The sequence below is a fragment of the Nerophis ophidion genome, linkage group LG14 (genome assembly GCF_033978795.1).
Source record: "Nerophis ophidion isolate RoL-2023_Sa linkage group LG14, RoL_Noph_v1.0, whole genome shotgun sequence".
NCBI lineage: Eukaryota > Metazoa > Chordata > Actinopteri > Syngnathiformes > Syngnathidae > Nerophis > Nerophis ophidion.
This window is the reverse complement of record NC_084624.1, coordinates 17,961,950-17,968,473: the sequence shown is the minus strand read 5'-3', so window position 1 is coordinate 17,968,473 and position 6,524 is coordinate 17,961,950.

Sequence of the window (6,524 nt, the reverse complement as noted above, 5' to 3'; positions counted from 1 at the left end):
CATATATACATACACATATACATACAGTACATACATACATACATACCTACATACATACATACAAACAGTACATATAAATATAAATATATAAATATATATATAATATTCTTTAGACATTATGAATTATCTTTAAGGAAAAGGTTAGGTTCAAAACACGGTTGTTTTAGGAATATGGTCGTAAATATGTCATGATGATAAATTACTAACAAATTGGGGCTAGGGGAGCTATAGTACCTTCAGGAATCTGTTTAGCCATCCCTCCCCACCCCGCAGCAATTCAGGGTTCATCATGCCAAACCAACTTTTCTTAACTATTGATACCTGCTGTTGTGTATTTGTGATTTGCATATTTCCCGAATTTTTTTAATCAAACCGTGGAGGCATTGCAGAAATGTTTAAAAATCAATCTGCCGTCCTTCATACTTCCTCCAAAGGAGCAGTTTGGAATTTGCCCCATTTGTGGCATCACACTTGTGATTATCCATAAATGGTAAAAATGGATATTAATACCGCCCACAAAATGGGACAGTATCGAGCGCAGCCAATAGTCTCTCAGCATCCATCTTTGCTAAGACTACTCTTTCCAAAGGCCTATCAAATGTCTATGTGTTAGAGGATGTCGTCGTTGTTTGTGCAGCCCTTTGAGACCTTTGTGATTTAGGGCTATAAAAATAAACATTGATTGATTCACGGTGGCAGAGGGGTTAGTGCGTCTGCCTCACAATACGAAGTTCCTGCAGTCCTGGGTTCAAATCCAGGCTCGGGATCTTTCTGTGTGGAGTTTGCATGTTCTCCCCGTGAATGCGTGGGTTCTCTCCGGGTACTCCGGCTTCCTCCCACTTCCAAAAACATGCACCTGGGGATAGGTTGATTGGCAACACTAAATTGGCCCTAGGGTGTGAATGTGAGTGTGAAGGTTGTCCGTCTATCTGTGTTGGCCCTGCGATGAGGTGGCGACTTGTCCAGGGTGTACCCCGCCTTCCGCCCGATTGTAGCTGAGATAGGCGCCAGCACCCCCCGCGACCCCAAAAGGGAATAAGCGGTAGAAAATGGATGGATGGATGGATGATTGATTAATCTATTTTTCTAAATATTCTTTGGTCAATTTCAGTTAAAACTACTTTTATATCAATCATCCTTGTGATGTGTACCATAACTGATTTAATTTGTAAAAAAAAAAGAGAACTGAAGTCATGAAAATTGATAATTTTCGTAGCCGACCCCCCACAAATCAGGCAAGCCCCCTTAACCTCGAAGCCTTCCCTGGCCTTCCCTGTTTACTACATTAGCAATTATCTCTATAGGCTATTGAATGGACGTTGCCGAGATACAGCTAAGCCGAACTAAAACTATTAAAAAGAACATGTTGACTCAAAGCTCAATAAAATTTTAGCAGAAACTAATTACAATTTTATCCCTGAGGTCATTCAGTTCTACAAAGTAGAACAGGCAGGACTATGTTGATGATCAACTACTGAAGTCACCGGTCGCCATGGATGCCATGGATGTTCTCATTCATCCTGGTCATTATATTCTCAGGAAAGTCAATCAATCGCAACTGGACGGTTCAGTTTATCTTAGATGGCGTCCTCAGTTCATGCTAGACCAGATCTGACTAGTTAGTAGACCGATCATTGAGGATATCGCCTGAAACCGAGTTGTCCATACTCTGTTTATATACGACTCTGCCACTAGTGGTACGCCAGCCAGCTTCATTTAGTGGTACGCCGAAGAATCACTTGATTAGATTAGACTAAATCATATCTGACCATTCTAAGTCTATGAGCATGAACTGATGAAGTCTACTTGGATGAGACGTCTTCTAAGACAAACCTAACAGTCCAGTTGCGATCGACTGAATGTCCTGAGAACTGTCCGAAAAGCAGCAACAACTTCCAATGAGGATTGTGCTAATTTCTTAAGCATGTTAGAGCTGTGACACTCATTCAGTATTAATAGAGCAACAATAAAAAACTGGATAATGTTCCAACAGCAAATCAAGCTTTTTCATTAATCTTTAATACTTGAACTACATTAGGCTATATTTTGTAAAAAGGGAAATTGGATTTTCGACTAATTATTGGAGCTATAGAGAAAATTGATTCGTTTTATAAACTGCAAAAAAAATTATTATAATCATTATATACTTTGCAACTGACTGCAAGAAATGACGCATTTTAACTATTACTGCAAACAATGATAGGGTTGCAATGACCCAAATGCATTTCATCTAATTGAAAGAAGCATTTAAATAGCAAATAGTTTTACTCCTAATGTAACAAATCATTGGAAGCAAAAAGCAACATACTGTTTTTTAGAATTGGTTCTCACCTGAATCTTCTTTCTGACTCGCTCCAGACCCCATTGAGCTTCAATCAGCTGTTGCAAGGTCTAAACATTGCTGACAGGTTAGGCAATCTACACTAAATAATAATATCTTATTTGCTGTATGTATAAAAGACTGACTTCCTTTGGACATTGATGATCTTCCTGTTACTCGCTGCCCGTCTCGCCAGCACTAATCCTGTGTAGGTCTACGTATTAGTCATTGAGCCTGGATTTAAACACGCGACACACTTACTATATAAATGCCATTTATGCCAATGCTTGCTGGTGGAAGAAGGACTCAAAGGCAGAGTTTGCAGGACACAAGTAGGTTTATTCCAGGCAAGGTTCCAAGACATGAAGGCAGTCCAAACAAGGGCATAGGTGACGGAATAAGGTCAGTCTAAGGTCAGGCAAGGTTCAGTAACAAAAAAGCAAGAGTGCATACATGGAACGCTAGGACGTGGCATAAATGGCAACAAAGTCGCAACTAAACTGAAAGACAGGACGGTATACAGGTGAATTGTATTTATATAACGTTTTTTCTCTAGTGACTCAAAGCGCTTTACATAGTGAAACCCAATATCTAAGTTACGTTTAAACAAGTGTGGCTGGCACTGGGAGCATGTGGGTAATGTGTCTTGTGCGACAGAGAAACCTGGTCTTGAGCACCATGTAGGGCTGTCATAAGCATGGAGATCTGAGCATTCAAGTTGTCTGCCAAGGAGCTTTGCCGCTCAGCCAAACGTTGAAGGCCACTGCTCAAGGCAGAAAGCTGATCATCTTGTAGCTGTCACAGTTATTTGGTGTCGAACCCCAAGATGCAGAGATGGAGGCAGGCATGGAGTGAGCAAACATGATTTTAATATAAATACTGAGACAAAACCAAATAAAGGGTTCAAACCAAAAGTGCGCATGTGGGCGGATAAAAAAACAAAAGGCCTTTAACATAGAAGCTAACAAGAAACAAAAATGAACTTTAGCATGGAAGCTAGAGGATAACAAACAGAAAAACTGGAAATAGCTACGGCTAACAAAAACAGCTTACCGCTACGACGACCAGGACAAGATGTAGCACGACAGGTAATAGCTGAAATCAAAACGACACGACAAGAGCGACATGTGGCAACGACAATACAAATGACAATACAATACAATGATCCAGCAACTGACACAAGACGAAGAGGGTACAAATAGGAGCGGGCTGTTTGGCAACAGGTGTGACCAGGTGCCAATCAGCCGCAGCTGAGGAGGAACACAGCACTCAGGGAACAAGACAGGCAGCTGACAAAATAAGAGCACTAGACAGGAACTAAAGACAGGAGATACTAAACACAGAGGAAACAGACAAATGCAGAGGAAAACTAAAACATAGATAAACTGTCAGGGGAAAACCTGACAGTAGCCCCAGTCGCTGACCTTGATTGTACAGCACTTGGCGAAACGAGTCTAGCTTCGCTGGGTCAATACTGAGTTTATTCCGTCAAGGCTTGCTGTTTGAAGAAGGACTCAACGGCAGAGTTTGCAGTACAGACAAAGGTGGGTTTATTCCAGGTGAGGTTTCATACACATGAAGGCAGTCCTAACAAAAGCAGAGGTAACAGAGGCGTGAGGCAATAAGCTAGGTCAAAGGTCAGGCAAGGTTCAGTAACAAAGAGGCAAGAGTACATATGTGGAACGAGTGATGGGAAGAAATTTGCCGAGGCTTAGAGGCGTGGGTCGAATGAAGGAGGGGGCGTTTCTGCGAAGCGCCTATCAAGGCTTGCTTCATGTAGAAGAGGAACCGGACATGATGACGTGACTGTTTTTGGGATATGGTCAGGTTTTGTCGGGAGATTCGAAACTCATAAACTCCTTCCAATGCTGTTGTTTTTAGTTTAGAGTTTGTATCCAATTAGAATTCAGCTAGATTATGTTGCCATGCTGTACGAAATCTGCCCGAAGCCGTCAGAATCAACAACGTCTGTCCACTGTAAGTGAACGGACACATGGCCTTTAAAGGCCTACTGAAATGAGATAGCAGGGATAGCAGGTCCATTCTATAAGTCATACTTGATCATTTCGCGATATTGTCATATTTTTGCTGAAAGGATTTAGTAGAGAACATCCACGATAAAGTTCGCAACTTTAGGTGCTAAGAGAAATGCCCTGCCTCTACCGGAAGTCGCAGACGACGACGTCACCCGTGTGAGGGCTCCTCACATATTCACATTGTTTTTAATGGGAGCCTCCAACAAAAAGAGCTATTCGGACCGAGAAAACGACAATTTTCCCATTAATTTGAGCGAGGATCAAAGATTCGTGTTTGAGGATATTGATAGCGATGGGCTAGAAAAAAAAAAACAAGATTGCATTGGGATGGATTCCGATGTTTTTAGACACATTTACTAGGATAATTCTGGGAAATCCCTTATCTTTCTATTGTGTTGCTAGTGTTTTAGTGAGTTAAAAAGTACCTGATAGTCGGAAGGGTGTCTCCACGGGTGTCTTGACGCCAATGTCTCAGGGGAGTCGACGGCAGCTATGGGCGGCACAAGCTCAGCTTTTCTCCGGTAAGAACTGACTTTTTAACCACAAATTTCTCACCGAAACCTGCTGGTTGACATGTAGTCGGCTTCCATAGTTAAGTTTCACCTCCAGGAATTTTAAACAAGGAATCACCGTGTGTTTGTGTGGCTAAAGGCTAAAGATTTCCAACTCCATCTTTCTACTGTGACTTCTCCAATATTAATTGAACAAATTGCAAAAGATTCAGCAACACAGACAAAATACTGTGTAATTATGCCATTAAAGCAGATGACTTTTAGCTGTGTGTGTGTGCAGCGCTTATACTTCCTAAAAACCTGTGACGTCTTGCGTACACGTCATCATTACACGACGTTTCGAAGACGAAACTCCCCGGAAATTTTAAATTGTAATTTAGTAAACTAAAAAGGCCGTATTGGCATGTGTTGCAATGTTAATATTTCATCATTGGTATATAAACTATCAGACTGCGTGGTGGGTAGTAGTGGGTTTCAGTAGGCCTTTAAGTACACAGGAAGCTAGTGCAGGTGAGCCAGTATAGGCGTAATATAGTTGAATAAGTAGAGTACAGAGTAGGACGTTTCAAGGAAGGGCCCCTAGAGACTGAAGAGACTGCGCATGCGTCAGGACAGAGGAGACCAGGCGGAACTACCAAACATTTGGAGTGAATTTGGCGGCGGCGAGAGTATCTAAATCTGTTTTGGCGGTTGAGCATAAGCTGTTTTGTGACTGGATCGAGATGGAAGGGGATAGTGACGGGATGTATGAGGATAGTATGGAAATGGATAGGACTAGAGGGGAGAGAGGAAAGAAGGGGAGAGGAGGGAGTGAAGGAAAGGCGAGTACTAAAAGAGTGCATGAAGACGATGAAGAGGTTGATAAGAGGAAAAGGGTTATGATGGATGAATATAAGATAATTTATACATTTAAATCAAACCAAGATATGAATGACATTAGTTTGATGACTCTGGTTAAGGGATTAAAGAAGGACATTGGAGAGGTGGAGATAGCGAAGGTGCTCAGGGACGGACGGCTGTTGATTAAATGCAAAAATGGAGAGCAAAAGAACAAAGCAATGCGATTGCAAAAACTGTGCAACAAAATAATAAAGGAAAAAATCGAAGTGGGAGAACGGAAGGGGGCAAGAGGAGTCGTGACAGGAATCCCAAGAGGAGAAAATTTAGATGATCTGAAAAGAGAAATAAAAGGAGGAACTGTCACTACGATGAAAAGATTGATGGTATTTAGGAACGGTGAAAAGACTGAGAGCGAATCCGTGCTAGTGCAATTTGCAGAGGAGGTCCTACCAGAGAGAATCATGATTGGGTATCTAAGCTTCTATGTTAGAGCTTACGTGCCACCCCCAGTACGTTGTTTCAAGTGCCAACGCTATGGGCACATAGCTAGTGTGTGTCATGCTAAAATGAGATGTGGAAGGTGTGGAGGGGAGCATGAATATGGTCAATGTGGAGAAAATGAACAGGTCAAGTGTTGTAATTGTGGCGGGAATCACACAGCAGCGTATGGGGGCTGCATCATAAGAAAACAGGCAACAGAAGTACAGCAAATCAGAGTTGAACGAAATATTACTTATGCAGAGGCAGTTAAAATAAGAAATCAAGAAAGTGCAGAACAGGACAGAAGTGAAAATAGTTCAAGAAATAAAAAACAAG